The sequence below is a fragment of the Rhyacophila brunnea genome, unplaced genomic scaffold (assembly GCF_057557595.1).
Source record: "Rhyacophila brunnea isolate RB1 unplaced genomic scaffold, BYU_Rbru_1.0 scaffold_23, whole genome shotgun sequence".
Lineage (NCBI taxonomy): Eukaryota > Metazoa > Arthropoda > Insecta > Trichoptera > Rhyacophilidae > Rhyacophila > Rhyacophila brunnea.
In genome coordinates this window covers 26,602,471-26,630,442 of record NW_028232893.1, presented here as the reverse complement: position 1 = coordinate 26,630,442, position 27,972 = coordinate 26,602,471, and the positions used below count along the sequence as shown (strand labels likewise).

The window sequence follows — 27,972 nt, the reverse complement described above, 5'->3', positions numbered from 1 at the left end:
CATTCATGTAATTTAAAATTTATGTGTTGGTACCTACTGCTTTTACAAACCTAATAATAATAGAAGTAATTAAGTACAGACCCACAAACTTATCTGAAGAACGAAGAAAAATGGAACTACTATGACGCGATATTGAATATGTCATTCCACTATCAGATTCTGTCCAGTTGCGAGTCTTGATCGGGTAGATTTCGACTGTGGCTCATCCATCAATTCTTCAGATAAGTTATTGGCACTGTACCTACCTATCTAAATAAAATAATATTTCCAAGCGTTTATAAGCATAGTGGTATTGTTGTGATTCAATTAGTTTTTATAAATAGTCTTCAACGAGCAGTAACATATTCTTTTTGCAGTGATGGATCCTACATTTGTCGTCCTGGTATGGGATTCCTGGGGTTCTGAACAGTCGTGTCGGTGAACCTGATGGTGACATCTTGCACGATCATGTTGGGGGTGAGGAAGTCATCAATGGTATCGACGTTGTCGGGTGCGAACCGGTCGAAGGGGTAGCCCATGGACCTGCGGTCGGGCCACAGCTTGTCCTTAATGCCGCAGTAGCTTGCAGCGTCAGCGCATGCGCCATCCAATGTCTGCTCAACCTAAAATGGTCAAAGAAAAAGAATATCTCATCAATATTTGAATAGAAGCCAAGTAGTAGAGGTTATAACCGGGGCCATAGCAAGGTCTTTTGGCGCCCAGGGCAAGGGGTAGATTTTGTGCCCCCACAACCCCACCGAAACACTAAAATCGTAGACAGTACATTAGTGAATGACGTGTCAAAATGAACAGAGCACAACGTAACAAAACAAAAATAAATAAGTTAATAATTTCATTAAATTTTGTATGGCTATATCAGAAGAATTAGAGGAAGGAATTCTACGACAACTAATGAACTTGACTAAAGATAATGTGTTCATAATTGTTTCGTGGCTTGTTTGGTATTTAGTGAGAGGTGGTGGACCGTAAAATTAGAACAAAATGGATCGACTCGACTCAATGATTTTAAATTCTAATGGATTTAAGTTTTGTACTATTCCATTAGAACAGTTTTTTTATGACCCGGGTTTCACCTTTCGGCATCTTCAGGCACTGTGTACACTCACCAAAAGGCAAATAAACACTGACCACGAATACTATTAAAGTTACCTTATCGAGTTCATAGTTGGAAATCATGATAAACAGTTGGCAGGCCATTCCCGCCTGAGTGCCTCTCGGCAACAGCACATGCTGAGGCCATCCACAGCCACAGAAGTTGAAGGGCGTCATCCGTCTGCTGACCCGCCTCCAAATTCCTGAAGGTCGCTCTCGAAGGGGATCGTCACAGACGACTCGTCAGAACGCCGGATTATCTCATTCTGGCCGGGGTTGAACTGTAAATAGGCCATTTTTCTAGGTTGACTTTATTCTATTTATTGCAAGGGATAGAGAGTGATGTAATCCCCAAAAAGAGAAAATAATCACATATTTATTGAAGTGTTTACTTGGAGTAAGTTGAGAGTACTAATTGAGGAATTGTACCAATATAAGTTGTCAACTGTGAGGGCATTACAAGCTAATAGTCAAGTTTAGACTCTATTTTTTCCGCTGGTTACGAATACGCTAGGTCCTTGGGCAGGTTACATCTAAATTGTACGTAAAACACATTTGACCATGGCACAGTTCGCCGTGAGCTTTCATATCGGAAAGAGATGACTGTATACTATACGGTCTCCAACTTTATTACATTCAATATGAACATTAATTCAATTTTCATAGCTGATTTTGGCAAAATTCATGAATTTAAGATTGAAAACCTAACCTAACCTAAGAAACAATCCATTATATCGGCTATTTTCAAAATTTGTTTGCTGCTGGCTTCCTGTAAAGTGCTAACCGACAAGAACCGTGTTTTATTTAGACATGAATTTTATGTCAGTATGACCTAAAGAGATTGGACCGTCTTTAATATACAGCCATATATTTCCGATATAAAATTTCATGGTGAAGTGTGATACGGCGAACTGCATACGTACAAGTTTCCAGACACGCGTCTAGCAAACGACGCCATATTGATAAAATGGCGGCCAAGAACGGTTTCTAGGAAATATCTCATTTACCCGTTATTCATAAAGAAATTGTATTTTGAGATAAAATAAAGATCATTAAATTTTACACAACAAAGTATCTTATGCATCAATTACATTGAGCTACTTTACGAGCTGTTTGATGGCGAATTTAAAAGCGGGCGATTCAGCTACTGCGATTGTGATGATGACACACAAAACTTTCCATTAGCTGAGAAGCCAACAAGCTAGCGACTATTTTGACAGAACATAGATCGTTTTTTACCGGTAGGTCGCTACTACGCTCTACTGCGCAGACGCAGTAGGCCCACACGCCGGCATATATCGTGTAAAGTTGACCGGCTTTTAACTTTTCTCGGTAGATTGTTTACAATCTGCTTGTTAGCTTGTTCGATGATGACACTGGGCGACTTTACAGGCAGATTGTAAATTCGCCAACAAGCAGCTCGTAAGGTAGCTCAACGTAACTGACGCTTTACATATTTTTGTTAATTTTAACAGTTTTACCACAAATATCGTAGTAGATTTTTGGGTTTCCACCGTGTGTCCTTCTTCCTTCTTTCCTAGACTGGAAATCCAAAAATCTACTACGATAAAAAAATAACCGTGAAAGCTTCAAACATTATATTACCACAAATAATTGAGATATTAATATTAGCATTTAGCTGTCTTCTCATTTTTCCGCTTGTTTTTTGCAAACAATCCTTATTGATTAATTAAATAATACAATGCAGTGAATGACCATGAATTGACAGTTAACACAATAAAAGAAATTAGAGCAAACAATCCTGTTTTATTCCTTGTATCATTCTCAGTCTGTTTCAATTCACTACTAGATCAATCAAGCTCACTTCTTCTTGGTTACTTGTTCTTCACTACCATGTGATTTATGTAGTACTTACGAGTAACGAAGAACTTGTCCATTTCAATGAACATGAGCCTCTGTTCCCTGAAGGTCCACGGCAAGCCACGCTCGTCAAACTTTGGCGATAGGAAAATTCTCACAGTTCCCAATTTAGCTTCTCCAGCATTATTGGCATATATCCTGAAAACAATATCATATATATTTTATATATCTTGAGACGTGCAACCGTGATATCAGTGGTGATTTTTAATTGACTTTTATTATCTTGACAAAATTAATTAACCGATTAAAATAATTCTATTTAATTTAAATTTCAATATTTATTATCACCTATAGCTGAAGGGAGTGTGGTTCAGATGAGTGGCTCGAACATAGAGTCCCCCTCCAGGGACAAAGTCGAGTCCTCGTGAGAGATCCAGGTCGCTCTGCATCCAGAAAGTTTCCAGGAAGTTAGCGGTACCGCCCTCAGGGGTCATCTCAATCGACGTCCCTCAGGGGTCATCTCAATCGACGTCATTGTTATGTTAGGATTATCGCGCTGTAACAGTTTAGATAGTTTTATTAAGGTGAATATTTAGAGTAGACCCCATTTGGGCAGTGATATTTATGAAATAAAAGTCTTCATTTTAACACACCAACAGTTCTAGGTACATTATGGATTTTTTATTTTAATTTTAAATAAATTATAGTAAATTTACACCCCCCCCCCCCCAGTGACGCCCCTAGACAAAATGACGCCCCTAGGCAGCGCCAAAATGCCGCCCCATTTTTATATAGTATTTTTTATCTTCCTTTCATGACACCAATATCAAAGAAATGTGTTGTGTGGATACATCACTAAGAAAATATATGCAGTCCTACAAACTTACCTGAAGAACGGTCAAAAATGGAACTACGAACCACCATATTATATTGTATCTACTTATAATTCAAATCTAATTCGCAAACTTCTATATTGTGTCATTGCTGGTCATCAAGAACGTTACGTCCAAGGACAATAGAAGTAAACCAGACATCGCAAACCCGACAAAATAATTACAGTCCTGTTAAACCTTTTATGTTAATAAATACATTTTTTTCCAACCAGTGAGGTAATTTTTTTAATAGTAAGATATTTCCGTGAATACTAAGTTTAGATACCTATTTCTATATATACCTACTTATTCTTCTCGATTTGCCGCCCTTCGAGTAACTGCCGCCCCCAAGCGATGCTCAATCTTCCTACCCCCACGGGACGTCACTGCACCCCCCCCTCCCACGAACACACACATACAATTTTTCATTTAAACCTGCTTTTTGGCACAAACACTTTTACTGTTTAAAAGTATTGTAAGAACTGTGATGTTTTCAAAATAAGGACTACTTATGAGACTATACTGACAATGTTTCTTGCAAGTTGAAACATGTCAAAGACTAAGAAATGTAGAGGACCAGGCACATAGTTGGTCATTTATAAACACGTATACACCCAATCCTCTTTTTGCACGGGGGATACGTTCCAAAGACTACCGTGCAAAACAAAACCGCGTAAAAAAAGATCAGGTGCCCATACAAAAATGGTAGATAGGTCCTATCACTTAAAATCAGCTCAAAATACGAAATTCTTCGAAATATAAATCGAATTTATTTATTATGTATACATAAAAATATTTATATATAAAAATACATAGTTTACGATTACAATTAAATTTAGTATAGAGACATATATTCATTCAGTGTCACTCCTTGACAATAAACGTGCCCGTTTCCTACTGTTTTTCGCTGGTGAAAAAGCACTCTCATCGCTGGAAATATTTAATGACGCTGACGCCGAAGCACGCGGCGCGGCGCGTCTTTCGTATCGAATCTGAAGTGACTGACTAGTGGTGCCATATATCAGTGGCGAAGGGTGGAGGTAGGCTATTAAGATCCGCCATAAACAGTGCACATTAAACTTTTTCAGACATACATATTTGTTTCCATTGAAATAAGACTACAATTTACAGATAGTGTTGGTTAGTTTTTAAAATTCAATTAAACCATTAGAAACCAAGCCATAATAGATAATAGTCAAAAAATACATGTCTATTTCTAAAATATCTAAAAGTATGCAATTAAATCATACATAACTTTGAATATTTTGTAAATAGAATAATATTTTTTATTTTATTATAGTTTGGTTTAGTCAGGGCTTAATGAATTAAAAAAATTAACCAACAATATGTGTAATATGTATATTTAATCCAACGAAAACGAATAACTATGAATGAAAAAGTGTGCACAATTTTGTCGTATTGCCCAAATTAGACCAAATCTATTATGTTTTCGTTTAGGCATGGTTTAATTGATTTTTAAAAACTAACTAGCACCATCTGTAAATTGTATTCTTAGTTCAATAAAAACAAATACATATGACTAAAAAAGTTTAGTGTGCACTATTTATAGCGAATCTTAACAGCCTACCTCCACCCTTCGCCACTGCCATATATGTACGTATGTATGCCTGGGTGGCATCCGGTGACAACATATTATGTATGCACCAGTGGCATGCGGTCCATTGCAACGCAATTTTTTGATAAATATGTACACACATACGTATTTTTATTCTTTTTAGTAAAAAAATCAGTGTAAATAAAAAATAATCAGTACTCTTTTTAATCAGTACTTTAAAAAGAGGATCGGGTGTACGTATCTTTTTTTCGTATACTTCGGCACGCGATAGAACGGGACGGATATAGTGATCCCGCTCAATGTAAAATTTCACTTGCGTTAGTCACACTTGACCTTCGCCTTCGTGCATATTCGAGCAAAACTAAAATATGGCAAAGGAAACTTTCTTCGTTTTTGTATTGTATTTTTAAATTAGAACAATATGCCCATTTTACAACGTTTTTATTAGGTCGTATTCTTATTTGTCCGGTGGGTGTTTATCCAGTGCAAATCTTGCAATCGATTTTTTACTAACTTCCCAACTAGCTAGACATTTTAAACTTTTAGAATATATCAGAACACGATGCCAATGCATTCTTTTAATACTTTTAGCCATCTTTAAGTAGTAGAATTGAATTCATTTTCAGTTAATTCTGTTTTGTATAAAAAGTTATTTCGGAAGAAATCCGTAATCCAATCCATTATTATTGGTTGCTAGGGGTCTGGGGCCTAGCAACTAAATTATTAATATCATCATCATCATCAGCCTGAATCTATCCACTGCTGGATGAAGGCCTCTTCAAGCTGCTTCCACTTCTCTCGATCCTGTGCATTTTCTCTCGGTCCTGTGCATTGCGTTGCCACGTACTTCCGCAGAACTTTATCATTTCATCGATCCAGCGGCCTCTAGGTCTACCTTGCGGACGTTTTGTACTTCTTGGATACCACTGGATGACTAGATTTGTCCAACGATTGTCTTTTCTTCGAGCTATGTGTCCAGCCCATCTCCATTTAAGGCTTTTCATAAACTCTATTACATCGCAAACCCTTGTCTGCTTCCTTATCCACACATTCCTCCTTTTATCCTTTCGGTGTTATGCCCAGCATGCACCTCTCCATTATTAAGTGCATGCACCTCAAATTATTAATATATACGTGCGTTACTATGGAGATCAACATGAAATGTCAAAATGACATTTCAGTATTATTTCTATCAAGTACAAATTTTTTTGATCGTTTAAGTAGTCAAGTCATGTTTATATGATTCAACAGAAAATTTAAAAATGTTGTACTTATATAAAAAGTTCTTTTTATCTTGTAATTATTTATTGATCAATATTCCCATTATTGCCATAATTAATAATATGTAGGTACCTTATTGTGAAGGCCAGTAGTTTTGACAGAAAATACGAGGGTGGGTCAATAATTCTTTAGAAAAAAGCATTAAAACAGTTTTTATTTTTGTATTTTTTTTTTATTTCTCAACATAATCTCCTTGGAGCTCAATACTCTTGGTTAGACGTTTCTCAATTTTTTTTAAACCGTCAGAAAAATAAGTTTTCGGAAGGTCCTCAAAATAAGCATTTGTCCGATCGATGACTTCTTCATTTAAAAAAAAACGTTGTCCACTTAGCGATTTTTTTAAGTTTGGGAAAAGGAAAAAGTCACTGGGGGCTAAATCTGGCGAATACGGTGGGTGGTCGACCAATTCGAACTTCAATTCTTCAATTTTAGCCATTGATCGTAAACATGTGTGAACACGGGCATTGTCCTGATGAAAGAGGATTTTTTTCCTGTTTAAATGAGGCCGTTTTTCTTCAATTTCGTTTTTTAGCTGGTCCAATAAAGATGCATAATAATCCCCTGTTATTGGTTTTCCTTTTTCCAAATAGTCAACGAAAATAATTCCACGTGCATCCCAAAATACAGTAGCCATAACCTTACCAGCTGATTTTACGGTTTTCGCCTTCTTTGGACATGGTTCGCCTTTCGCAATCCACTGCTTTGACTGTTCTTTCGTCTCGGGAGTATAGTGGTGTATCCATGTTTCATCTACAGTCACAAAGCGACGAAAAAATTCATCCGGATTGCGTTGCATGAGCGACAACAGGGCTTTAGAGGCCACCACCCTATTGCGTTTATTGTCGACTGTGAGCAAACGCGGCACCCATCTTGCAGAAACTTTTTTCATGACCAATTTGTCATGTAAAATAGAAATGACGCTACCTTTTGAGATCCCTGTAACCTCAATTATCTCACTCAACTTTAATCTTCGGTCACTTAACACCATATCGTGGATTTTATTGATCATTTCTGGTGTAGTCACCTCTACAGGACTTCCTGAGCGTGGTTCATCCTTTGTTGATGTACGACCACGTTTAAATTCATTTAACCAGTTATAAATAGTTGCAAGTGAAGGAGCAGAAATGCCGTGAACTAAATCCAACTCATTTTTTATTTCCTTTGCTGTTAACCCTTTTATATTAAAATGTTTAATAACAGCTCTAAACTCAATTTTCTCCATTTTTGTAAACAAGCAATTTTTTTTTTTAAATGTACGAAAATAAAAAACAACAACCCGACCAATCTGATTGAAACTTCGCAGCATACTGAATCGGTAGTGCCGCTGCATGAAAACAAACCGCTTACAGTACTAGTCGCGCCACCTGTCGGCTTTTCTAAGGACTTATTGACCCACCCTCGTAAGTTATGTTGAAGCGGTGCCGAGCGAGAGAAAACGATTCAAGTCGATTCACCCTATGTCCTAAATCTTATACTGCCAATACTGCTAATGTCATATTCAAGGTTAAATAAATTGTTTTACCATTTTTAAGTTAATTCTGATGATACATGGACTAATAATAGCAGGGCTCAAAATGACCGGAGCGCACAACAGCGCCGTTCCGGTTCATAACATCTCCAAAATTACCGCTACGTCTCATGGAAAATTAAATTTGACCATCTGAGCTAAATAAAATAACCCATATAACAAAAAATCCCGAAAAATTTGTAAGTCTCCCCCCTACGCCTTCCGAGCGTGAAAGTACCCCTCGCCCTTAGGATTTTTAGATATTTTAAAGTTAGTATCGATACGACAGCAGAGTAGACATAAACACCTCTCCTGTCCGTCCCGCGGCATGACCGGCGACCGAAACAGCGAATGCTTGATTCCAAGCCGTACAAGTGTGTAACCGCTAATAATGTGTAAACCCAACCATGTAATGTGAAAATTAAAGTGCAGTGCGAACTAATTAAATGTTACGTGCCCTTAAATAACCGACCTCCATAACCCATACCGATTTAATGCTTTTTAGTACCAATTACGCGCCCTATTATAACTACAAATTACCTTACTCATCTTGAATCAATGTTTACCCCCATATTGTGTAATTGCAATGTTTTGAATAAATAAACCCAGCTCTGCGCGGAGCGTTATCAAACTAAATATATGTGTTATCAATATTATAATTTCTGCCTAATATAATGTGATCAATCCTCGATGTCTCTCTCTCATCTCTAAGATACCGGGACTTCACTCATCACACCACCTGAGTTCGTCGTCCCCAGATGACTATCACTGCACTAATGCACTGCACGATAAATAATATATATCAGTTCCTATCAATGACATTATTAATGGACAACGCATTCAATACAGTAGCTAGTAAGTAAATTGACGCACAGTGATATTCGCACATGTATAGGTAGACGTCACGCAATTTCCATTATGCGATATCACGCATCGGGAATTTATAGCAATATCACCTTTATTGTAATGGCGTTAGAACAGTGTTTCTAGTGTCAATGTTCATTTGAGCGAACCCGTTCGAACCGAACCGTCCAGCAGACCCAACAAAAAGCATCAGGAATTTATAGCAATATCACCTTTATTGTAATGGCGTTAGAACAGATTATGCCATTTGGCAGACCCGACAAAAAAGTGAGTGTCATTTTTATTCCCATATGCTTCATCCATATTAATGTCATTGGTTTCTATACAAAAATAATATCTAAAATAATAAACTATGCACATTCTACAGTTTGTTCTAAAATTTTTGAGTTATGTTGAATAATATGACAAATTAATTGTCTTTAAGGTTATTATGAATAACAAATGTTGCTTACAACAGCTCTGGTGTAACGTGGAATGGTTCCTTTGTAATCCTGGAACAGTTCATCGATATACGCATGCCAGCGGAAGAAGATTGGATCACGCAGATCAGTCGCGGGATTTGCCATTACGCCATTGCGCTCCTGCAATAAAAAAAATTAAATGTTTTAACAATTGAGATCGGGGATGCTCTTCTTTATGAGTGATTTTATTAGCAATTCATGAAAGTTATATGTATAGTAAAATAATATGATTTTTTCTTTTAATAAGTTAACAACAGATGGACTAGAAGTGTTAGAGTGGTAACTTATGGCACATATTATTATGATTTTTGATAGGCACTATCTCAAAATAAAAGATAATGCTATTTTTCCGGAAAGGTACTCAATTAATATTATGATGTCTTATTTAATTCTTACCAAGAATCTGCCGTCCGGATCGTGGATGTACCCGAGGAAAAGATGGCCGAAATTGTGGACGTTTCCGTAATACGACGGGTTTATGGAAAGGGTGCTGGCTTCAATGAGGTTTCCGAGAACGTCGACGCCTGTCATCTCATCCAAGACAACTGTTTCTCCTTGCCTCTGAAATAATTCCAATTCATCTCTTTGAATTACACAAAAAAATAATAATCTGACTAAAAACTAATAATGACTGTGACATGGGGGAGTTTTTAATTTCAAAATATTTTTGTAACCTTATTTTAACTACGTAGCACTAAGGTATTATGATCCGAGATAACAACTATTGAAAATAACAGGTAATCTGTCAATACCAACATTGAAGTCAATGACTACAACAAACTTATTATGACTACCTATGACTGAGTTTAAAAATACTTAGGCTGTGAAGATTCGACATAAATAGAGCACACTTGTTAACACATGGTACTTCTAAACCAACCCGCCCCACACCACACTCGGTCCTAATCGAGCGTATCACGAGGCTCTACATTTGGATATGAAGCATCAGCAGTTGTCTACGCCTGGAAATGTCTCAGGAGCAGATACCCAAAACTGAGTTCGCCACTCTCTCAAGTGAGCTTTGACTGAGTTTAATGTAAAACTAAATTTAACAAAGTGCCATGGGAGAGAAAGCCACGGAGACTTAACAAAAATAAATGAATTTAATGATCTATAAGATACAAAAAACAGAGCTAAAACAATACGGACAAACAAAATTATACAAAGAGATCTTCACATACGGAATATTATGCCGCATTTTTTTAAATGTAGTATAATTGGCCTTTGTGGCGATCATGTCTGACGGCCTGATGGGCCCAACATCTGGCTGAACCGACTTTTTCGCAGCATTGTCTTCCATCTCAGAGAACATTCTCGGACATTCCCAGAGGGTATAGTTTGCATCCTGTAGTTCTACACCTAATGGACATGTTGGCAGGGTAACAAATCCAAGCTCGTAGAGCTTGGCTGCGAATCCACCACAACCTGTCAAAAACTGACCGGTGTAGTTGTCAGGATTCAATTTTGTTATCTCCAATCGCCATTGTACATTCGGAAAGAACAAATATGTGTGCCCATATTTGTCAGTCATACTTATTAATTGTTTTCATTGAACTATTGAAATACAAACTAGATACCGAAGTTTTTAAAAATTTAATTAAATCCTGGCTCAACCAAACTATAATAGTAGAGGTGGGCTGTAGAGATCCGACAAAAATAGTACACACTTTGTCAGTCATACTTATTTGTTTTCATTGAACTAAGAATACAAATCGCAGGTAGTTTTTTTTTTAATTCTATTAAACTCTGCCTAAACCAAACAGTAATAGATAAAAAATATTCTTCCATCTCTAAAATGTCTGTATGGTTTAATGCCATATTTTTTATCGTGTCCTGAAACTTGTACGCCGTATCACACTTCACTGTGAAATGTTGTATCGGAAATAGGTATAAGGCCGTATATTAAAGACCCTCCAACCTCTTTAGGTCGTATAGTACTGACATAAAATTCATGTCTAAATAAAATACGGTTCTTGTCGGTTTACACTTTACAGGAAGCCAGCAGCAAACAAATTTTGAAAATAGCCGATATACTGGATTATTTGTTAGGTTAGGTTAGGTTTTCATTCTTGAATTCATGAATTTTGCCTAAATCAGCTATGAAAATTGAATTAATGTTCATATTGAATCTGATAAAATTGGAGACCGTTTAGTATACGGTCATCTCTTTCCGATAAGGAAGCTCACGGCAAACTGTGCTACGGTGAAATGTTTTATGTACAATTTACATGTAACCATTTTCTGTATAATAATATCTATGATGGTTTACATACTTTATGCAGGGTTTAATTGAATTTCAAAAACTAACCAATACCATATTATGTAATTTGTATTCTTATTTCAATGACAATAAATAAGTATTAGTGTGCACTATTTATGTCGGATCTCCACAGCCTACCTCCACCCTTCGCCACTGATGTATGGTATATAAACGAATACGATTAGATGCTTATATACTATGCTTATTACTTTAAATAATATTTACTTATAAATCTTCTAATCTCTAAAGCCTAATAAAAGCATATTGATCAGTAATAGACTTCTATACTTACGTTTGTCACCATGCCAGTATGTATGGCATCGTATATTCTCTTGATGTAGGTTTCTAAATCGGTGATGGTCAAGGTCATTTCATCGATAGACCGGTTCAGGTCTTGCATTACCATGTTTTCTTTGCGCGGAGCCCAACTCCTGCACTTACATAAAAAATGTTACTATATTAGTGTTTATATTAATTAAAACAGGCATATTCATCTTCAAGTAGGCTATGATCACTCTCAGGGGCGGCTCTACCTTAAGGGTTCGTAGGGACCATCCCCACATCGTTATCATGTCAAAAATATACGTCCGATATTTTTATCATTGTCATAATTTATGTACCAACATGATTAAATGAATTATTTAATTTATTTTATCCATCTAAACACGTCCGAATTTTATATAAATGTTTATTATTTTTACACAAATAAAAATACAGCAATGATTGTAAATTATGTAATAACATAATGATGATTATGCGGTATTAAAATAATTAATGAAATTAAATACGCCCTATTTCACGGTGACACCGATGTGCAAATTAAGAAATTTATGGCGTCCATTTTTCACTGACCGGTATCACTCAGTCCCATCCCGTCGCTGCAGTACAAATCTTGTTCTACAAATGATGTGAATGCATTAACGTTAGTATACGCATACTGGGGAGCGAATCAAAAGACCCCTAGGTGAGTAAAAACGCTTGTTGTATGTCGTTTTTCAAAACTGATAATGGCAAGTCTATAATAACCATTACTATTAATTGAGTTAATATTTTAAAGCTCGCTTTTTAGATGTGATTAAGTAACGACTCGGATAATCATATTATTTATTCTGAAAAATTACTCATTTCCTCATTAATAAAACCATATTATTATAAGAAGATTGGTAGATAATGTATAATATGAGAAAGTAGGTAGTGATACCGGATGAAGGTCTCCCACAGGAGACCATCTCAAAGGACGGACCGAACCATCAACTTTCCCATAACACCACAGCCTACGTCCACTCTTCGCGGCTCTCGCAACCCCCGGCCGAGCGGAGCCTACCTCCACTGAAAATACGAACTTCAAATTCGTCCACGCTCCACACAGACGCGGTCTGTCGAAAACGGCCGCTCGCGCCGCCACTAGTCAATTCGTCGGTAAAACAGAGAGCGCGATGATGCCGACAATCTGACAGTTGGACGCGTGCGAAAAGCTCTCTCGCATCCGGACGCCGAGCAGTCAGGATCTCTTCTCTCGCCTCGGACGCGAAGCTACAAGCATCTCCAGCCCAGCCAGCATCTCCCGCCATAAAGACCGCATCGCCAATCCGCAAGCACTGACTCTCGCCTCGGATGCCAAGCATCAGCAGCCCAGCCCGCGACACCACGTCTGCAGCCCGCCAAATCGCCATTACCAATCCACCGCCAACGACAATACCTTGTATCAATGACATCTTCTACGACTTATAATAAACCAGCAACAACAGCATACACCGTTTACATTTCTGTCCCCCACACCCGCTCTTTTGGCCATGACATTATCACGGTCTGCCATCTCCGCCTAAGCGCGAAGAAGGCCCGTGATAGTAGATATCTCTCATTGACATTCTTCAACTTGAACAAACATAAGGTATATCGGGGGAATATGCCTAATGGGGGAACACGCGAAAACTCAATTAATTTATTCGTCCATCGCTAGATATTGGTGCAGTAACCATTTTTAGAATCTCTCATTAGTACCAGAAAATACATGCTAGGCGTTAGTCCTGTCAAATTTTTAATTGAAAAAATACTCTTATAAAATGAGGGAAGTACGTGACAGATGCAGGATTCGAACACCCTCCTTTCATACAAAGCTAAATAATCTGAAGATGAATAAAATATTTGACACTTGTCTTCATAATTGATATTGAAGTTGGGAATGGATATTTGAAATTGAAATTAGATTTGAAGTCTTGCCTGGATGCCGAGATGGAATCAAGCTTGGGGAAGTAGCCCTCTTTGATTGGTTCACGGAAATTGTTGAATTGCTTCACCCTCGGCAACATGTTTGCTAGACGCTCAAAATTGTACCTGTAAATAAAAAATATAACAATAAATCAATGTATACGGTTAGAAGAACAATTATATTTTCAATGTCACATTAAGACTATTTGGAGGATTCAGAGGAAGTCATTTTAAGACCTTTTCATAAAATAGCTAATAACGCAGACAGGGGAATAAGGTGCAGATTGATGTTTTAACGGCCCACATGCTCGTCGTAGGTCAAAATTGAGTTTTTATAGTATTTTCAAACCATTATCCTGGACACTCCTTAAACGTTGTAGATAATCTATGTATATAATTTTGAAGCCTTATTATCCTTAATAGTTATTTTAAACATTTGATGACTGCATAAAGTATTTTTGTTACATAAAATAGTATTCTTTTAAACCTCTCGCTCTAATGTTTTAGAATATAGTCATATTTCGGTACATAACTGTGCAGTGGTGTAAAGATTTTTTACATTTATTAATTTTTAAACGCATTTATAAAACCATTAGTATAATTTATTACGAGATAATTTTTGTAAAATATTCACGATAAAAAATTATATTGATAATCTCTGTGATCCCAAATTTGACAAGAATTAGGCATTGTATTATTCAAAAAATCGGCAAGATTAACACATTTGAAGATGATTCTAAAGATACTTATTATAAGCTATGTCTTTGACCATTCAAGTGTGATAAACATCTTATGAATAATGATTGCTTTATAATAATTATTGACCTAGAGAATAAGGTAGTGTTTTTTTGAAATACGCCATTTCTTTTGTCATTCCCCAGTGGTTAAGCTACAACATACGGCCGTAGCCATAAATTGACAAACTATAATTGAAGTAGGGAGTAAAATGATACTGACGCGCGTGTTTGAACATGTACCGTTTTAAAAAAAATAAAAAAAAATTCGGTTAAGTACATGCTCAAACACGCGCGTTAACATAATTGTTTTATAAAGATTTATTCTGCCAATCTTAGCGAAAGTCTGACATAAAGTATTTGGTAAGTAATTATTATTATAAGCCTTAACTTGCTGTAACTCTGCTAAATATTATAAAGTAAAGTTACTTCCCTACTTTATAAATCACCATTACTGTGGAACCGGTGGGCGGTTAGAAAATTTTTCTAACAAAGGTATAAAAGTGGGCGGTAGGTATAAAAAGGACCCCTTATTTAATAACAATTAATTCGCCTCAATAACTAAATATGATAAAGTAATAATATTTATCACTTTAGTCATCGATAGCCGCCTTGTGTACCTACGCATAAATAGAGACATAAATTTTTTTAGGCCATCATTATTTTGTAATATGATATTTTTTTCCATTTTCCATTGATAACAACATACTATGAACAAATAAATAAAGATTTAAGTTTACCTAGCCTGGATCTGTTGGTGCATATAATAGAAGAGCTCGCCTCTTCGATCTTTGGCCACGATGATTTGGTTGTTGGACCTGTAGGGGTAGACGAGATGCCAGTGCCAGTGGTGGAGATTGAGGCCGATGTCCTCTCGCCAGTACGCCACGCGGTGCTCCTCGTCCAAGTCTGACGCCGAGTAGTCCTTGGGGATCACAATTGGCGCCTGTATTGCGGACAAAACATCATCAAAATGGTTACATGTAAATTGTACATAAAACATTTCACCGTAGCACAGTTTGCCGTGAGCTTTCTTATCGGAAAGAAATGACCGTATACTATACGGTCTCCAATTTTATTAGCTTCAATATAAACATTAATTTAATTTTTATAGCTGATTTTGGCAAAATTCATGAATTATTCGAGAATGAAAACCTAACCTAACCTAACAAATAATCCAGTATATCGGCTATTTTCAAAATTTGTTTGCTGCTGGCTTCTGTAAAGTGTCAACTGACAAGAATCGTGTTTTATTTAGACATGAATTTTATGTCAGTACTATACGACCCAAAGAGGTTGGACGGTCTTTAATATTCGGCCATGAATTCAAGAATGAAAACCGAACCTAACCTAACCTACCTTAACCTAACTTAACCTGATAAATAATCCAGTATATCGGTTATTTAAAAAAAATTGTCTGCCGCTTGCTTCCTGTAAACTGACAAGAACCGTGTTTTATTTAGACATGAATTTTATGTCAGTACTAAACGACCCAAAGAGGTTGGACGGTCTTTAATATACGGCCATATATTTCCGATAAACATTTCACGGTGAAGTGTGATACGGCGAACTGCATACGTACAAATTTCTGGACATGCATCAAAATACACTACTTTAGTTTCATTGTAAGTTGAACATGTTCGTATTCGAAATGGTCACATTCGAATTTCACAGCAGCTTTTCTTAGCAAATGTGCATATTTAATAATTTATGCGGTTGGACGCCATAAAGCAGATTTGTTATTACAAAATTATTTACCCGTAATTCAGTCGGAACCAGTTGTGCCTCTTCCCTGGCCTGCTGGAAGACAGATGAATCGAAGAATTGATCAGGGAAAGACTGCACTAAAGTCGGTACACGGATTTCTTTGGTGTCAGTTCTGTAAAAAAAAAATAGATTTAATTTACAATTCCAGTGTATTTTATTCGAAAAAGCTGTCAAAACTGAAATCCCAAATGAAATCATTTCTTGGAACAGAACCTATTAATCAAATATATGCTTTTAATATTATTTCATCACACATTGTTACCACTTTGGATCTATCCATTACTGGATCTATCCACTACTGGATCTATCCGCTACTCTTCACCGAGTTGATTCTATTCCTATTCTACTTCAGCATAACTAACTGCCAAAATCCTCAATAAATCAAAACTGCCAGAGTCTGTCTTTCGCGCACACAGTCGGGATAGTGACATCACAGACTGTGTCGAATGAAATTTATTGCATGCGACAGCAGATGTTTTTTCAACCAAAAATTTTACATTCACGCTCTGTGCATGTGTTTTGTGAATGCCAACAAAATCACATTGACAAATATTTGACGTATTGTAGTCTAGACCAGTGTTCTTCAACCTTTTAACAACCGCGGCCCGGTGAACATATGAGAAATATTGCACGAACCGGTATTAGGCAGAAATAATAACCATTATAGATATAGATAGAGTTTTGTTTAATAAATCTTATGTTTTAAAATTACAACCTTTGGTTATTGCCACATCTGCTGCTGTTTTTTTGTAAGCAAATTTGATATACGTGGCCGCAGCATTGTTTCTGAGGTACGAAGCGCTGCATTAACATCCATTCGATTTCTCTGTTTGGTTTTTATTACTGACAAGATGAAAGTCTAAAAAATTCCCAATAATCTGATCTTTATAACCCAGAGATGAATATTCTTTATCAAAGGATATCCAAAATTGAGACAATGATTGCATTTTATATCTGGACAGAGTGACATCAGAAGATAACTCAATCAGCTTTTCTCTCTTACGAGGATCAAGTGCGCATGGTTTAATATATCCAAAAAGGGATTATTAATCAGAGGTTAGAGGTCCGCCTTTAAGTAGGTCTTAATTTACAGAGAAATGTTTATCAAAGTTTTCAGCTAACGCTTTTAAATGTTGGCTTATGATGTTGAATATGAGTTTCTGGTTAATATCGGCAGCATTCAAAAATTCTCCCAGTATTTTATCTAGTGCGAATTCCCCGAATCGTATGATAATAGTCGGTTGATAGCATGGTGAAAGCTTTCGCGCTGGTCCGCAGACCACCGGTTGAAGAACACTGGTCTAGACGACTCTGTTTGTGTGTCTGGGCTTTTGTCAAGCCAATGACATCTAGAACATCGGTTTTTTAACTTTTTGGGTACTACTGAATGACTAAATTTATTCAATATTCTCTTTTTTTCGAGCAATGTTTCCATCCCATTCCCATTTGACGATTTTAAGACATTCTATTATGACCTATATAGACCTGTGTTTTATCTTTCACATTATACTCAATAGTATACACCTCTTCCATACCACACTGTGCTACTCTTAAGTTCATATATGTATATCTCTTTTATTAAAAGTCTATTTTTCTCACATATAGGTATGTGAATACAGAGAGTACACATTGGTTGAACACTGCATTTTTTAAAATTCAACACTACAAGGCTACAGGGCCCAATTACAGTAGTGTAGATATAATTGAACAATTTAACCTTGAACATACGCAGATGTGATTTCTTCTAGAACGCAGCAATTATGCACGACAAAATCGAGTGCTTAAAGTCAGACAACGTTATCTACAAAAAAGTGTTTTTTTTTTTTTGAGATAACGTTATTTTACATTTACGGCTACATGATAGTCAAACAACGTTATGTCAATCTTTTTTAATTTCTTATTAAATTGTCAGTAACGTTTAACGCTAACTACATAAGTAATTAGCCTTGTTTTCATATTTTTTAAAAACTATCCCTATAAATTTTAACATCATCATAAGCAAGATAAATGTACAATACACAATAAATTATAAAATATTAACATTAGGTTTTAAATAAACATTTCCCTTGTTGAGTTACAAGAATCTAAAATAACGATTTTTGGCTCTCCTGTAAAGTTGCACTTTTGAAGATAGTGTTGTTTGACACTAAGCCCTCGAAATGTGATTATTGTTACGGTTGCTACTGCTTGACTTCAATTACATCTAGCCTAGTTCATGGCTCGTTACGTTAATGCGGTATGTTTTTAATAGAACAGAAGAGTAGTAGTTGTGAAACAATCACAGAAACACCCAGGCTTCAGAAAATCTCTAAAATATATTATGACCTCACCGGAATCGAACGCGGAACCTCCATATGAGAACACAGTGCCTGTGAGCGCCAACGTTTTTTGATGACAACTTTATCAATAAAACAAAATTTTAATAAGAAATTAAATAATATTGAAAGTTAATTAATTACCTATGCAACATTGCAATCGACAGGCAATAGTTGTACATCCCTGGATTAATGCGATCCTTGCAAAATAGTGATGTCGATAGAAGATTGTCAAGGTCCGCACAGTCTGAAACAATACAAATTATTAATTTACACATCGACAACATAACATTTTTATATAACTAACAAGTTGGAGCACGGACACAACCCTGTCTGACTCCAGTCGTGACCCCGAACCATTCCGTGACAGTGTCACCAATTCTGACAAAGCATTCGCTATTCTCGTGCAGGCGTTTGATTATGGCAATGATCTTGCAAAGGGTCCTGTATGCTTCGACAAACCAATTCTAAAGCGACGAGATGTTGACGATAATAACATGAAGTTTGCTATTAATAAATCCGCATTACGAAATGATTTAAATGTTATCCACCATTTACACGTGCATAGATTTACTGCTGACAGTACGTATTATCGCAGCCATAACAAGAAAATGCATGTGTAAACACGTATTATTGTGCAAGTTGCAAGATTGCATGCATGGATCAAAACAGTTCAGAAGCTTATGAATTTTTGACAGTTGAAACCTGCATGACATATGCGCATGCTCAGTAAAACGATAGTGGCGAACCTGCCAGAAAAAAGACAAGCTTCACCGCGCAGCGCTTTTTGACATTTACCAATTTCAAAGCCAAATAGCGTCATACAATGACAACAGCGCGTCTCGCTTACACTTGAAGAATGGGATTGGCGAGACAGTCAGCACTATCACGCTAGTTAAATTCACACATTATTGGTGCCAGTAAATCCATGCACTTGTCCAGACGGTGTTAAAGACCTGGTAGAAAAAATGGGATGCCTTTACCAAAGGCAGGTACACATAAGTATATGTTTTTTTCCAAATAATATCAAATGGCAAATGGAGATAACCGCTTTGACTCCAGATCATTACACCAGTCAATTCTTGACTGGACATGGTGGCTTCGGTGGCAAGCCCTTTGAGCTTGGTCTTGTTACCCGTTCAACATGTCCATTTGGCGGAGAAATACAGGATGCAAACCATATCCTCTGGGAATGTCACTAAATGTGTACGAAAAGGTAAAAGCTGCTCAAATCGGTTTAACCAGTTTTTAGTCTTTGTCTAGAGGAGTAAAATTACTTTATCGTCTTTTATTCATACCCATGAAAACATCGATGAGTTGTTCCGCGAGGCGAATGTGACGCGGAATGAAGGGGGAGAAGGCCTCATCTCTGGACAACTGCATGGGCAGGCTGATGTTCACGGGAGTCATGCCCGGCACAGTGACATGCTCCGTTGCATCATCACCGAATCGGTTGGCCAGATCCATTCCCAGGCTCTGGTATCTGTCCGTCTGTGAACAAATTCACAATAAAATGAAGCATATCAAAAAATTCTGACGATACCTAGACAGATTTGAGTGATTTTTTTTCTATAATAACATTTCGCACCGTGAGTGTAAAACCAAGACATCTGCAAAAGACATATTTTGGAGATACTAGGGTTTGAAGTCTTCGTTTTCTCAGGACAAATAGAAATCATAAAAAAAAAACATAATATTTGGTTTATATCTACATTATATTGCATTTTCTTTCAGTTACTTCACTTTTACATTATCAAGTTCACGACTTTTGCAGTTGTTTCGCATTTAATCTCTAAATTGAAAATTTTGAACATATCTTGGTTTTACACTCACGGTGCGATTGATTCCCAGCCATTGAAGAAATAATATTATATTCTACGCATTTTGCGCATTTGGCAGCAAAGCAACATTTTAGAATGTTTAATTTTTTTGTTATACCATACTGTATGGTGTATTTTTGGTTTTTTATGATTATCCAGCTAAGCCAGGGTTGGCAAACCTTTTTACGTACGCGTGCCAAAATTTCCCGAAAAATATTTTTCGACTATCTGACGTGCCGAGCAGTTTTTCACAGGGAAAAAATAGTTTTTAAAAATTCTATTTAAAAATGATGATTTTCTAGATTCCACTCTGAGAACATAGCACACATATAGCTTTTTACTTTCTTCGATTACCCCATCCATTTTGGCCGACCAATTTTGAAACTGTCTGCTAGTATAAATAATTGACACCAGAATTGCTCCGATCAGGTAAAGCATTTTCTCGCTACAGTGGTCTCAGGCATTGTAAATCGATCAAAATCAAAGGTTCGCGGCGCGACTTCCCCGTCGCCTGATGAGGTCAGTGTGATAATATTATATAATATGATGCATAAAGCCAAAAGACTGACATATGCAATTTTATATTTACGTTAAACGTAATGCTTATTCTTGAAGTGTAATTAATTGCCTGCTATTTTTTATACAATGCGATCTGTCATTTATTATTATTATCGGTATTTTTTTCTTTCTTCAAACGCGTGCCATGCAAAATCACCTCGCGTGCCATAGGTTCGTAACCACTTAGCTAAACCACAGTTTCTTAACCTTGCTGAGCCATGTCCCAAATTAGAGTACCTACTTAATAATTTTGGTTTTACAACCCAGGTGGTGTAGGGTTGCATGGCGTTGGCGCTCCCAAAAACGATTTAAAAATTTTGCATAATATAAATTGTACAATTTTAAAATTTTTTTAGGACCCAAAAATGTGTTCATTTAACATATCGTCTATTCAATTCTAAACTATCCTAAACGCCAATTTTTCGAAATACGTTTTTTTACATCAATCGATTCTCTATTAAATTTACAACATTTCTGTATTAACCTAAATGCATAGGATTATATTGAATTTAAGAAAAAAATATTTTCATGCCACTTCTTAAATATCCTAAGTGACATTATTTGCCAATGTATTGAATTTTTCATAAATTTGAAATTGGAAAAAATTCCCCAAAATGTTTTTTTAAACAAAAAATGTTTTTTTAATATTTTGATATTACAGAACTACGAGTATATTGAATTAAGTATAGGTTCATAATTTCGAAATTTCGCTTTCCTGCACATTTTATGATTTGGCGTTTAGGATAGTTTAGAATTGAATAGACGATATTATGTATTAAGATATTTAAAAATTTTGTTTTGATAAACGTGTTTAATTTCATTATTATGCAAGTAAAGTATTAGGTGTAATATATGATACATATTATGTAGGTAGTGTAGTAGTGTAGTGGTTTCTCTCAATCTGATGTTTCTATCCAAATCGTTTTCCCAGTGAGGTGACCTTTTCATGGTCCTCACTGAACAGTATTGTTAAAAATCCAGTTCAAAATAAATTTATCACCTAATTAAAATTAAATTAAATTAAAAATTAAAAAAATTCAATTAAGATTACTGACAGAAAGAAACTTCTTTGCTTGGATTTAGTGAGCAGGCCTAGATCAGTGGTGCACAATCTGTTTGAAAGAAGGACAATATTATCCATTTTCCAATTTTTCACGGGCCGCAGTGGGTAAAATTGTTGAAAAATAATGATATATCTAAACGAGTATAAACATCATTCTTCCAAAAATTAAATCCACAGTCCCAACAATGTCCGCACATCTAATCCGCTTGATCTAAATTATTCTACTAAAATATGAATAAATCCACAAGAACACGCTGACTGCCATAAACAAATTGCAGCACATCAGCAAACGAATCGTCTGGGACGGTTACAAGTAAATTGTACATATAACATTTCACCGTGGTAGAGTTCGCTGTGAGCTTTTGATTGAGCTAATTGATTAACTTTATATTCATTGTTTGTGTTTTTTTTTATTCTGCTATCATATTATGTTGAAAAATTATTAACTAGTTATTCGATTTTTTGTCAGTAATATTGGGTAAAGTGCGTATTTACAATTTCTTCCCACAAAAAATGTCAATTTTTAACTGCATATTTCTTCGGTTTTAGTGCATACGTGCATGCATATAATCATGTTTTTTGTTGCATATAAATCCGCTCCCTACTAATGACAAATACAGAATCAATCTGTTGAAAAAACTCACATTATTTTGAATTTTGTTTTAAAAATGTAAAACGATCCTATACTAACAAACTTCCTTAAACAGTTTGAGGCTGTTATATTCTCAAATGGTTAACACAAATGGTAGGTATATTCTCAATTTAAAAAGTAACGTGTACACAGGGCTGGATTTATAGCTCTGGATTAATATAATACATATTATATATCAGCGACGATGGGTTGAGGTAGGCTATTAAGATCTGACATAAATAGTGTCAGTCATATTTATTTGTTTTCATTGAACTAACAATACAAATTGCCGATGGTGCTGGTTAATTTTTTTAAATTCAATTAAACCCTGTCTCAACCAAACCGTAATAATTTAGATATGCTATGGACGATGGCGAAATGAACGAGCCCTGAACATCTTTGAAAGAAAAATTCTCCGCCGTATATATGGACCGATCAGGGATGGCACCAATTGGAGGAGAAGATATAATGCTGAGCTCTACGGGCTGTACGAAGATTGCAGCGCAGTTCAATCAATTAAGATTGGGAGACTGCGATGGCTAGGTCATGTGCACCGTATGAATGACAATGAACCGGCTAAGAGAGTGATGTCCAGCAATCCAATAGGACGTAGAAGAAGAGGGAGGCCAAAGATTCGCTGGTTAGATGGAGCTGCCAGTGACTGCCGTATTCTGGGGGTACCAAATTGGAAAGCGGCCACACTGGATAGGGACAGGTGGAGGGAGCTGTTGGAGGAGGCCAGGACCCACACCGTGTTGTCGCGCCCCTGATGATGATGATGATGGACGATCCGACGAAAATAGTGCACACTTTTTCATTTTTTTTTTGAATTATTAATAACCATGTCCTTGCTTTTTCGTACAAGGTGGTTGTTAGTAATTTTGAACAATCACAAACACCCAGGCTTTGATAAAATCACATAAATTTTTGTGTCCTCACCGGGAATCGAAACCAGAACTCTCGGGTGGAAGGCCAGCGCCTTACGCACTGCACCACGAGAGCCGCCTACACTTCTTCAGTTGTATTTATTTATTTTTGTTAAATTAAGAATATATACATATTTACAGATGGTGTTGGCTAGTTTTTTTTATAAAGTAATAAGCATATAATTGTTTTAGTTTATATGCCGTACACCAGTGGCGAAGAGTGGAAGTAGGCTGTTAAGATTAGACTTAAATAGTGCATACTTAACTTTGTCAGTCATATTTATTTGTTTTCGTTGAATTAAGAATACATAGTACGGTGTTGGTTAGTTTTTTTTAATTCATTATACAATCACTACTGAAGTTTTAATTACATTTTAATTACCATATTTAAATAATACGTTAATTATATCGATTGGACAACTGCTTCAAACTGCGCCAGTCGCGGTGTTAGCACTAAATGAGTTAAGCCATGCCTAAGCCGAAGCATAATAGATAAAAATATTCGTATATATAAAATATCTAAAATTATGCCAATAATTAGATGAATATTTTTTTACTATTATGTATTATGGCTTGGTTTACTATCTACAATTTGTAGTCTTAGTTCAATGAAAATACAATAATTATACGTATGGCTGACAAAGATAAGTGTGCATTATTTATATCGGATCTTAACAGGATACCCCTCTTTTTTTTAAAGTTATACTTCTTTTGGCGCGTTTGGGAAATCAGATCAGAGTGTATTTTTGGCGTCACATGTAACACATAATTTATTTTTTCACACAAAAAAAAACGCACTGGATTGGATTCGAACCACCGATTGTTCAGTTATCAGCCGAACGCACTACCTTTACGCCACAGTATGGTACTGCAATCATGACGATTATACAGTATAATATTATAGTTAAGAATTGTTCCATTGCCTAGGCAACGAATTTTTTATTGTCAGCCATTTGCAATTCCTTACGTAAACAAAAAATTAAACGTCAGTGTGACAGTTGGTACGTTAAAAATAAAAACAACGAGAAACCATTATATAATTTAGTAATATAAGTTTAAGTGTATAGAAATAAGCCAACGGCATTCCAATAAGCGGTCCTTTTTCTTGAGTGTGTAATTTAACAAGATAATTAAGAGCTAGTCGAAGAATCTACGTTATCACAAGTTTTGTTTTTGTTTTGTTACGCCAAAGAAGTATAACTTCTAACATACTACACAAGTACTTCTACAAAAGTACACACCGATTTTTTTATTTTTAATAATACACTTCAAACTAATTCATAAATAATTACAAGATAAAAAGAACTTTTTATATAAGTACAGCGTTTTTAAATTTTCTGTTCAATTATTATGCTCAATATGCTCAAACGTGTACTTGATATGAAGTAAATAAAAAACAAACAAATATAGAATAGGTACTGAAATGTCATTTTGATTTCCATAGTAACGCACGTATATATTAACAATTTAGTTGCTAGGACCACCCACTTAGCAACCAATAATAGTGGATTGGATTACGGATTTCTTCCGAAATAACTTTTCATACAAAACAGAATAAACTGAAAATTAATTTATTTCTACTTAAAGATTGCTAAAAGTATTAAAAGAATGCATTGGCATCGTGTTCTGATATATTCTAAAAGTTTCAAATGTCTAGCTAGTCGGGAAGTTAGTTAAAAATCGATTGCAAGATTTGTACTGGATAAACAACCACCGGACAAATAAGAGTACGAGCTAATAAAAACGTTGTAAAATATCATTATTAATTGATCAAAATCTAGTATTTTTATTTATTTGTATTTTTAAATTAGAACAATATGCCCATTTTACAACGTTTCTTTTAGCTCGTATTCTTATTTGAACGGTGGTTCTTTGTCCGCTATAAATCTTGCAATCGATTTTTAACTAACTTCCCGACTAGCTAGACATTTTAAACTTTTAGAATATATCAGAACACGATGCCAATGCATTTTTTAATACTTTTAGCCATCATTAAGTGGAATTTAATTCATTTTCAGTTAATTCTGTTTTGTATGAAAAGTTATTGCGACACCATTATTGGTTGCTAGGGGTCTGGGGTCCCAGCAACTAAATTATTAATAATAATTATATACGTGCGTTACTATAGAAACCAAAATTACATGTCAAAAGTCAAGTCAAGTTTATATGATTCAACAGAAAATTTAAAAACGTTGTATATAAAAAGTGCTCTTTATCTTGTAATTATTTCTATATTATTTTAAACTCAATCGATATTACAAAAAGTGGAGTTAATTGATTTAAATAATTTTTACAAAATATACAGACCACAGAAATATGATAAATTAACAGATGTCATAATATTATTCTGATATTTTTTTTGATATTGAAAAAATAAAATTTTAAGTACTTATTTAATTCTCTGAATTCAATTTTGTTTTTTATTCAACACTGAATATGCAGTTTCACTAATAAGAATGTAACATTTTAAAATTCGTATGATATTATATTATTCAGTATTGAATAAAAAAACATAATAAAAACATGGATGTCGGACACCATTAATAAATTTTATATAATCATGTTGGTAATACAAAGTCGGTTGCTCTTCCATTGACAGAATTTGAATCGGATAACATACTTGTTAGGGTTAATTCGCATGAATCATAGACGGAGTATTAGTTTTGTTCCAATCCCTCTTTTTTAATGAGGATTTGCTGCAAAATTATGTATTTTTAATTTTACCCACGATGGCCGCGCGGCTTAAGCATCGGACTATAATTTTCGAATCCTGTGTCTGACAAGTACATATATTGTTTTTTTTTAATTTGACTCAGAGTATGGACCTAAAAAGGTTGAGTAAGTGGCTAACATCCATTGCTTGTAAAAACAAAATCTGTTAATGCAAACCCCCACTCTGTGAAGGCGCATAATATCGTCACAGTTCTGGCAGAAGACACTAATTCGAAAAAATGACATATTGAGTTAGTTATACCAAAATGTTCCTTATTTCAAACTTTACCATCTGGAAACCTTCTTAATAAATAAACAGTCTTTATTTTAAAGTCATCCTTTTTACGATTACTTAATAAACTCACATAATAGACCATTTCAAACATTTTAACAACTTCAAAGCAGCGCTCGTAATGGAAATGTTTACGAACCGGAGCGCTATACAATTTTCTGAAGATATTTACGTAGTTATCAAAATTGTTATGTGTATTTTATAAAAAAATATGTTTGTTAGATTTTTTGTTATATAGCATATCTATCTCAGACGGTCAAATTATTTTTTCCTCGAGACCGGGCGATAATTTAGAACCAGAACGGCGTTCCGGTCTATTTCGAGCCCTGCTTCAAAATCAAATTACTCAAAACTAGTATTCTCCAGTTAGTGTGTTCTGCCAGAACAGAGACGATATTATGATCTTATCTTAAAAAAAATATAATTCCGATATTTTTTTGATATTGAAAAAATAAAAAATAAATTGTTATTCATTTCTCTGAATTCAATTATCTTTTTTTTTATTAAATACCGCATATGAAGTTTCATTAATAAGAATGTAACATTTTTAAATTCGTATATTATATTCAGTATTGAATAAAAAAACATAATTTAAACATGGACGGACACCATTAATAAATTTAATATAATCATGTTGGTACATAATCTCTTGATTAATAATATCAAAGTTGGTTACTCTTCCATTGACAGAATTTAAAACACCTCGGATAACATACTTGTTAGTATTAATTCGCATGAATCATAGACGGATTGTTAGTTTTGTTCCAATCCCACTTTTTTTTAATGAAGATTTGCTGCAAAAGCAAATCAAAGTAAATTCAGTCACCTGAAGATGATGTCACTTACCAGGTAATCGGACGGCACATCGAAGACAATGTTCTCATGTCCCTTCTGCATGAAAACAGGCTCAGATGGCCTGTCAAACAGCAATTGCAGATTCCTGGCAGTGGTTGTAGCCATCGCGAATGAATGTACTCGATGTCTGAATCGTTACTGAGATCAAGGTAAGTGAGTCCAATTAATTAAGCGATGCTAGATAACATTTTTCTTTACTCACACGTTCAAAATAAACAATTTCCTGCCAAGCTGAGTGCAAAACCACATTATCGTCGGCTTAACTTCCAAACTGCTTATCTATATTTTAGCAAAATGTTCAGGAGAGCTTAAAAACTGAATGAATTCGGTTTTAACCATTATTTTCAAATGAATTTC

General features: G+C 35.4%; 1 pseudogene across 1 annotated transcript; it reads right to left on the bottom strand.

Annotated features, from left to right (window-relative positions):
- Positions 1-220: 220 nt before the first annotated feature.
- On the bottom strand, positions 221-27,770 carry LOC147069778 (phenoloxidase 2-like; annotated as a pseudogene). Its single transcript, XR_015071183.1, has 13 exons — positions 27,607-27,770; positions 20,057-20,249; positions 18,903-19,005; positions 16,435-16,555; positions 15,417-15,622; positions 13,955-14,068; positions 12,027-12,165; positions 9,871-10,035; positions 9,453-9,594; positions 3,262-3,421; positions 2,969-3,111; positions 1,150-1,372; positions 221-602 (listed from the first exon to the last, which is right to left on the bottom strand). The product of XR_015071183.1 is annotated as a phenoloxidase 2-like (transcript).
- Between the last annotated feature and the right edge of the window lie 202 nt (positions 27,771-27,972).